The following is a 9,288-nucleotide window of genomic DNA, read 5'->3' as shown; positions in this document are numbered from 1 at the left end:
AGCCTGGGGCTGGATGTGTTAAGTGGAAGCGATGAAACCAGGTGGATTTCAGTTCACTTGTTCCAGGCAAAGCCTTGTATTTGCACAGCTGCAGCTCTTTGCTAAATATGAGCACTTTCTTTGGGGCTCAGCATTTTCACCTCACCCTTTTTTTTCAGGAAACCTAATGCCCAAATGGGAAAGATGAAATTATATCTGTGGTGGGGAATGGAAACGTACGAATCAAATCACTCCTTCCAAAAAAGGGGCTTTGTACAAGAAACGCCACAGCAGAGTTATTTTATTCAGGCGTGTTTACATTAGAGATGAAAAAGCCTGTCTCGTAATCAAATGGGAACCAGAAGAACATGGCTCTCTCGAAGGCTTGTCTAGACAGCCCACGAGCAGCCAAACCACAGCACAGGCTGTGGCAGCTGCAGCGATGTCACAGCGGCTCCTCATCTGTCACCGAGCACAGCCTGGGCACCTGGGGTTCATGGAATCACAGAATATCCTGAGCTGGAAGGGACCCACAGGGATCAGAGTCCAATTCCTGACCCTGCATGTACAGGACACTCCAACAATCCCACCTGAGAGCATTGTCCAAACACTCCTTGGGCTCTGTCAGCCTTGGGGCTGTGACCACTGCCCCCTGGGGAGCCTGTTCAGTGCCCAGCCACCCCCGGGGGAAGAATCTTTTCCTGATATCCAACCTAACCCTCCCCTGACACAGCTCCATGTTGTTCAGCCATTGTACTGAGGGGGAGAACAGCACTGACACAGCATGAGGAGCTGTGTTTTGCCACAGCCTGTTAGGGCAGTTTCTGTGAAATGTTATCACGGCATCGCTGAGCTCACACACTGCCAACACCTCAGCAGGGCTGGCAGCAGGTCCACAAAAACTTCCCAGAAAAGCTTGAACTTCCATTATTACGCTCCATTAAGAGCCCTGCAAGCCTAAAGGGAGAGGTGTGTGAAAGTGTTTGCAAACAGAAAAACACTCGACATCCATCCCTGACTGCAGTTTGGTAAAAATCAGGCATGAGCAAAGTTATTGCGTTCTCTTGGAGCATAAATGTTTTGGGAAGGAAGGCTGGAGAAGATACCCAAAGCACTCTGAGCCTCCAGCACTGGACAAGCACCATCCTGGTCTCTGTATTCCCAACCTGTCTGCAAGGGGGGAAGCTGGAGCAGCTCCGGGCCAGGAGTTGGCTCTGGCACGGGAAGGAGCAGTGGAATAAGCATGAGCTACTTAACCCATGTTCTCCCAGCCAAGCTACTCTCCATCCAGCTCTTTTCACTTATACGTATCCAAAATACAGAGTGATTTATTCCACACCCTTCCATGCTTTCTTATCCTACCAAGCTCTGAGCAGGATTTTTACCAAGCACCAGCAGCAGCCTGTGTTGAATTACTGAGTCTGCAAGAGCCTGTTCAACTCAATTTATTCAAATCAGCCTACAAAACTGCACATGCTGTTGAAGTGGGAGCCTTTTTCACCTTGTTTTTGCCTTATTTCTGCTGGATATCTTAATTTCAAAGTTTGTTTTGATCACCTTTAATTCCTAACTCCTGCACCAGAACACCCTGTACCTCGTTCTCCACCCAGAGCACAACAATTTCTTCATTACTGTTTCCTTTCAGAAGCAGAACTAAGAGCTGAACCTATGCAGAGCTGCCTCCATAGTTTAACACATCTTGGAGAATGTTAAGCAACAGATGTGTTAACGTCTCATTCTGTCCAGGGTAAAATGTCTTTGTGCATCCATTAAATGTTCAGCAACAGGAATATGAGGTCAGGCACATACAGTTTGGGGGCCCTGAAAAGGAGGGGGGGAGATCACAAAACTACCTCTTAAAAAAAATCATCTTAAGGTACTTCTAAGCAAATAAGAGATCCCAGGGATTCTACTCTAAGTTCTGCACAGGCCGCAGACAAAATTACCTTTGTTTCCTACAAGCACAGCATTAAAGCAAACAGTAAGGAATGAGGAGGCCACTTCGGGACTGGGGCAACCAAAAACTTCCTCAGGTGTTAGTGCAGTCTTTCAGCATCCCCCTCTGGTTTGACACGGGGCTGGGACTGAAGGAATCTGAGGTGGTCTTGGTGCTCACAGACAACCCAGAGCTGCCTAATAACAGGCTTGGGACAGGGTTTGTGCAGGTCATTCCACTGAGCTGCTGAAAATACCATTTCTCTGTTAACAACACCTGAAGTTGCAGCACAGAATGACTGTTAAACACTCGCACCCCTCCTAAAGAGAAATCCCACTCTTGTATGCACAGCCAGGAATTTGTGTCATGGTATGTCACAGCTACAGAGACTTTTCAGCCTCAATCAGGTTTGGGTGATGCGTTTTGGGGTGAATTCAGGAGCAGTTTCAGTGTGCAGAGAACTCTGCTTTTTGCAGGGAGGCTCCATGAACAGTCTATGAAAGTCAGATCCTAGAGATCAGGATTGTGAGAGAAGGAGATTAAATTCCCTTTGTACTTAATCATGTGCACAAGGAGGGAGGGATGTTCCAGAAGTTTCAGAAATATTAAAAGAACCTGGGTCCAGGCTCAGCAAGAACCTGTCATTGCTTGCCAGCCAGGTCACATAGGTCAGAAAGGATTTATCTCTATCTACAAGCCGTCACGGTAACATGAAACAGCTTGTGAGGAAGATTCCTGTTTTATTTAAGGGTGTCCTCCAGCTGCTCTGCAGCAGCAGAGCCGCATTCCTGCGAATCCTGCCTGTAAATGATGCGGCTCTTTGCGTGACCAGAAATTGTAAAAAAACCCATGTAAGGGCAGGCAGGCAGCACTGAATGCACAAAAGCAGCAAGAGATTTTTATATCCTGGGTTAAGGCAAAAAAGAGCCTGTGCCTGAGAAAACTTTGTTTGCTCATCCAAAGCTCTGATTCGAGCAGAGGGTGCAGGGACAGAGCTCAGTCCCACAGGTACCCTGCACTGCCTCACGCTGCTGTTTGAAGATGCAGCTCTCATGCTGCTCTATTTGCTGTGAAAAGAGCCGTTTCCCGTGAACTCTGTGACACCTGTTGCTTAGGGATGAGCCATCAGGCACGTGTGGCACCAACAGGCAGGTGACACCGGGGGGTCAATGCCATGACATCCCCAAAAATAACCCAACCGGCTCCAACTAGGAGACTTGCACAGGTGGCAACATTATGGTGCTAGTTCTGGTGTGAGATGACAAAACACTTCCAGAAGAGGCATATAAAGGGATCTGGTGTTCCATCAAAAACCTCCAGCTTGAAGAAATATCTCTGGCTTTACTCAAAGGCCTTAGTGTGACTTCTGTAGGTTTCCATGGATGAAAGTGTTTGTGACAGCTGCATAAATCAGAAATAACTGGAGATATTACAATTCTGAACTGAGAAATGAGATATTTGACCTGGGTTTGAATGCCAACCATCACATTTAGGAACTGCAGGGAGCCTATTTGTTTCCTGGGCTTTCCCAGCACCCGTGGCTCTAAGGTTTGGAAAAAAAGGGGGATGTTTTTGCAGACTATCAAGCTGTTAGGCAGCAAATTAAATTATCAACCTCTAGTTTTGGCAATATACCAGAAACGTGAATATTTGTTCCTTATCCTTTCTCTCCCCCTGGTTCCCAGTGCCAAGCTGGGGGCATGGCATGCACACAGCTGTCTACATCTGTACAGAAATAAACCCTCCCTGGCAAAGCATAAAGACATTTAGAACAGGAAGATAAGGGGGGTTTCCACATCCTTTAGTTATGTTTAGTATTTCCGCACAGTCAAGAAATCATGAGAAAAAAAATTGCAACTCAGTTCTGGCAATCACCAGCTCTGCTGCACCCATCTGCAACATATCATTCCATCTCAAACCTAATTTCTTAAGCCTCTTGTTCTCATTCTGCTGGTACACACACTATCATTCTCATCAGTCTGTGGGACTTCTTTCTGTGGTTTATAAACCTTAAATTAATTGGTTTTCTCAGTCTCCCTTACCAGCATCTTGCCCCTAACACTGCAGTAACAGCATCCACCCTCACCATCAGCTAAGAGCTGCAAACATCCACAGAAACAAAGCCCAGGAGCAAAGGTCTTCTGGTAAATGGAACTGAATGATTCATTCCTATCAAAGCTTTAAATTAAAAAGAAAATAAATTAAACACCTCCTCAGAAGGAGGTTTGAGGTCCTAGCAACAACAGAGTGCATAGTGCGTGTTTTGATTTTAAAACCATATTGGGCTCCATCCCCATTCTTTCCTAATTTTCCTACTCCCAATCCTCTGCAGGCTTTGTGGGCACCCTGAGCACTGTGTTTGCATTTTTGTAAGATGATCTCCTGTAGCTCTGAGATAGAATCACAGAATCACTAAGGCTGGAAAAGACCTTTAAGATCATCAAGTCCAACTGTCAACACAGCACCACCCCCACGTTCGCCTTGGAGCTCTGGTCCTTCATCAGGACAAGTCAGCCTAAATCCCACCACTGCACTTCCTGCAAGCCAGGCTGCTTTCCCCTCCCCTTTTCCATTGGCTTTACATTTATTTACACCAAATTCCACCTACCCTTCCATCACCTTATCACTCAGCCTGGGGAGCATCTTCTGTGTTTGTGTGCAGTCAGCTCTGTCCTCACTGAGTTGGTCAGCTCAGCAATGTCACCCAGCTCTGTCACCATCCCCAGAGCACATGCACCTGGCATGGCACAGCCTGGCATGGCACAGCCTGGCATGGCACAGCCTGGCATGGCACAGCCTGGCATGGCACAGCCTGGCATGGCACAGCCTGGCATGGCACAGCCTGGCATGGCACGGCACAGCCCTCTCCTGCCTCGCTGGGTTTATTTAGCAAACACCAGCTGTGCCGGGGTTAACGCGTGCGACTCTGTCGCTGCAGCACAATTACAGCAGCAGCAATAAAACGTACACTCTGCAGATTTATCCCTCTTCTCCCAATGTCATTCCGCTAATTGGACCTTACGTCACCACAGTTAAAATAGTTTTGTGACCGGGCAAATGCATTGCTTTAAAAATAATTATATAAGTTACATAAATTTTCCCCCTTATTACATTTCTTACACCCCTGGTGGTTTTAACTCCCCAGTAAGACAGACCTCTGAAACTTTACTGTGCTGTTTTGGCAATACATGGAATCAGATATTGATCTCTTTATTCATGTTTATGTGGGTTTTATTGGACACGTTATGGCCCCTCTCTCCTGGCTCGGTGCCAGCACATTGCTTGTCATCATCCCCTCACGACATCGTGACCAGCAGCTTTTCATTTTCTTTATCCTGCTGGCAACATACCACCACACTATCCATGGCAAAGTTCTTTCTTTTTTTGATAGGATTATACAACCAGAAATGAATTTAAATATATTATACTAAGTCAAAAAGGAAAAATTAGCAGCAGACTTTGAATGAAACAGGACATCTCCTAGTCAGTTAACAAAGATGATTCATTAAGGAGTAACTGAAAAGTAGGGAAACATATTTGTGCTAAATATTTTGATCCAATTGAGACTTTAACCAAGATTCTAAAGAACATCTCTCCTAAGGCTTCACAAGTTACTAAAAACATTTGCATAGGCAAAACCCACTGAAAAGAGTTGGTTTTTACATGTCACTAATGTAAATATTTTCACTCAGCCTTTTCTCTTTTGTAAGGACAAGTTTGTCATGTTTGTAAGGCTACCATGCTGTGGTAGGAAAGTCAAGAAGTCAAATCCTTCTGTAAAAATGTTAATTAAAAAAAATCTGGCCTGATAAAAGCCCAAATAATTTTGGAATCATTCTCAAGCATCAAGAAATTTCTAGGTCAGAAAGTTTCTCATCCCATTTCTCAGCCATAAGAAAACCAGGCCTTCCTGAGCCAGGGCATGCTCTGTCTTTCAGAGAACACACACATCTTCCCATGTTATTTTTGGGGCTATTTTTTGCAGGGAACTTTGAATTCTCCACAGGTTTTAGAAATAAACGTGCAGAATTCCTTCCCCAGGGTTGACTCATGAGCTTTTATAGATCCAGTGGCAACACTTTAAAATAATGGCCAAGCTCTTATTCATCCCCATGACATTTATTTTAATAACATTAATCATAATGAACTCATTTGGTATTAATGCAGGTGTCACAAGGCCTTTTATAGAATTCCTCAGGCATTCATTAGTCAGGCCATTATTTTTATTATTTTTCTAAAAGTTAATTTAACTGTGCCTGAAAGGTGCTGGACTAGCAGAGCCTGGTTGGGTTCACTGTTTACCCAAGGAACAAATATAAATCACTTCCTAAAGCACAGATGCCTTTTTGCTGGATTTTGATGGGATATGGGGCCAAGAATCATTTGCCTTCCCAGTGCCCAATGCCTTGCTCTGCCCCGGGTCTGATATCACCTGCTGAGCCCAGCACAGCTCCTGGCATCCAGGTGCTCCTATAATCATCACAATTTTATAAGAATATATATATATGTGTGTATATATATATATATACACACACACATATATATTAATAACCTTTTTTTCCCAGGCAGAGCCATGTTGCCAAGGAGCTGAGAAATGGTGACAAATCCTGTATCTTTGCAGGAAGATGTAAAATCACAGATTCACAGAATCACTGAGGTTGGAAAATACCTCCAGGACCATCGGGTCCAACCTGTGACCCATCACCACCTTGTCACCCAGACCAGAGCACTGAGTGCCATGTCCAGTCGTTCCTTGAACACCTCCAGGGATTGTGACTCCACCACCTCCCTGGGCAGCCCCTTCCAATGCCTGATGACCCTTTCCATGCAGGAATTCTTCCTGAAAAATGAGCCTCTTCTTTCTATGGGTTGCTCTTTAATGAAGGCTGTTCTGCGGAATCAAAGCTGTGATCTAAGGAGCACACCCGGGGCTCCTCAGAGTCTTTCTCTGAACAAGATAAGCAACGCAGCTCATCCAGACTCTTCATTCCCTAATCCAAACACTGACTCGTCCATAAATATTTGTGTTTTAAAGCTCCTCGCATTGCCAGGAGCTCAAAGGGAGAAGGAAAACACTCTAGATTTTAAAACTACAGACTAGAAATCCTGAGAGAGAAACCTGCTCTTCAGGGAAATCCTTCTTAAAGGAAAAACATCCCATTTTGAGCTGGATCCCTACAGAGGAGGGTACAGGCATATAATGATGGAAAACTCAGAAATCCAATACAGGCACCTGAGTAGAAGAGATAAATTATGGTAAAAGCCACACAAAGAACCCCACAGTACTGCTGAACTCCCTCCAGCTTAATTTTGATTCAACAGCCACATGCCCCTTAGATGACAGCTCCTGGGAGGTAAAGCAAGGAAATAATGTGAATTCTGGCTCCTTTTGCTGCTCTATGGCACATTTCAAGGGTGAGTTTATAACCACCCACATCTTCGAAATTCTCAGATTGTCATAATCTTGGAGAAAATATCCAAGCCTCCCAGCAGTAGTGCATTAAACAGACTTTGTTTTTCAAATAGAAAAGAATTAAATGCGAGGAGAAAGCAGACTACTGACTGTTTTGTGATGAGAATCTCAATTTTGGCAGTACCAAGAACACTTACATGGGAGAAGGAACAAGTTCAACCCTTACTCTGGCTTCTGCAGTTGTGGAATTAGTGTTGCACAGACAGGCCCTACTTTGACAACAGGCTGTGTGTTATCTGAGACAGTTTACAATCAGAAGATTTTCAGTTTTATATTCCAAGCCTCTGCAGAAAGAACTTTCCAGTAATAACACAGTGAATAAAATGCCTACATAATCCTGGAATGAGTCACCCTGCCTGCAGCAGATGATAACACAGGAACCGAAGTGCTCAGTAGTTAGACCGCAGTCTCTGCCCCATCTGCCTGAGCTGGCGTGAGAGGAGGAGGAGGAGGAGGAGGATGCTTGGCACGGAGACGTCGCCGATGGCTATCGGACAGCGGGCCCAAATGCCACGTGAGCTCTGGCTCAGGGATTTTCCTGCCACATGAGACCAGTTCTGGTCTCTGGGAACACACGGAAAGGCCACGAGTGGTTGGCTCACACCTTAATTTATGATCCAGCAGGAGCCACTTTCAAGGATCGAACTCTCCCAGCCAGGAAGTGCATGGAGAACCCACACAGGGTGGGATGTGGGGACAAGCTCCCTCTCTGGGAATGGTACAGGAAAAAAAAATTAAAAAGATAAAGAAGAGAGAGGGGGGGAAAGCTCTGCTCTGTCTGCAGCTCAACTGAAGCATCCTTTCAGCTCGGACTGTGACACTCAGAGTCACAAAGTTGCACTTGCTCTTTCATGCCAGTCTGCTCAATGCTGAAGAACAAGTCAATTTAGCAAAACCCACCAGGCAGACGATAAAACTGGGTCTGCAAGAGGGACACCAGATAATTTCCTTTCACATTGCAGCCATAATAACATCTGTGAGTTGGGTGTGAGCTCTGCTTGGCTCAGCAGCCACACTGGGACATGTCCAGCACAGACCTTACCCTAATGTTGTCACCCCGTGAGCACACTCAGCCCCTCAGCTCCAGCATGTTCTGTGCTGCAGCAGAGCCCACACCCTGACACAAGGAGCTGGGCAGCCCTGACCCAAGGCATCAAGTCAGCAGCAAGAAATTAAAGCATGTTAGACCCAACAAGCCAAAACCCAAGGGATGGGGATGTCGGGAGCAGCCCGGAGCCAGTCCAGCAGGGGATGCTAATGGACATATGTGTGAGACACTGGAATAATTCTAGCCATGCATTTGAGTTTTTGTCCAATTCCACTGAGAAAATGTTCTCACCTGACACCACTTCTCCTTTCAGACCTACAGCTTTTCCCTCACCTATGCAAGAATTTATAGTGCAGATAAATTGGATGGAGACTATTGACAAGAGCGTGGAGTGACAGGACAAGGGGGAATGATTTTAAATGGACAGAGGGGGCAGGTTTAGATTGGGTATTGGAAAGAAATTTTTGGTTGTGAGGGTGGTGAGGCCGTGGCACAGGTTGCCCAGAGAAGTTGTGGCTGCCCCACCCCTGGAAGTGTTCAAGGCCGGGCTGGACAAAGCTTGGAGCAATCTGGTCTAATGGAAGGTTGCCGCAGCCCACAGCACGGGGTTGTAACTGGATGATCTTTAAGTTCCCTTCCAGCCCAGAATATTCTATGATATTACACTCATTAAACTGCCCTAAGATTAAATTCCTCAGTACCAGAGTTACTGTAATTGCTACAGACTCATGTTTTCTTTCTCCTCTCCTACTGACTTTCTATTAAACTGTGACTGTTACCACAACTTCACCAGCAGACAGTTGTATAAATAATCTCATGTTTCAGGGGTTTCAGGTTACATAAGTGCTACTT

At 45.5% G+C, this 9,288-nt stretch overlaps 1 long non-coding RNA gene across 1 annotated transcript; it reads right to left on the bottom strand.

The window, feature by feature from the left end:
• Positions 1-326: 326 nt before the first annotated feature.
• On the bottom strand, positions 327-6,629 carry LOC113967072. Its single transcript, XR_003534082.1, has 3 exons — positions 6,468-6,629; positions 5,374-5,431; positions 327-498 (listed from the first exon to the last, which is right to left on the bottom strand). It is a non-coding gene; the product is annotated as an uncharacterized LOC113967072 (long non-coding RNA).
• Between the last annotated feature and the right edge of the window lie 2,659 nt (positions 6,630-9,288).

This window comes from Neopelma chrysocephalum, unplaced genomic scaffold (assembly GCF_003984885.1).
Source record: "Neopelma chrysocephalum unplaced genomic scaffold, ASM398488v2 Primary Assembly neopelma1_63, whole genome shotgun sequence".
NCBI lineage: Eukaryota > Metazoa > Chordata > Aves > Passeriformes > Pipridae > Neopelma > Neopelma chrysocephalum.
The sequence above is the reverse complement of the archived record's forward strand: the minus strand, read 5'-3'. Positions and strand labels throughout refer to the sequence as shown.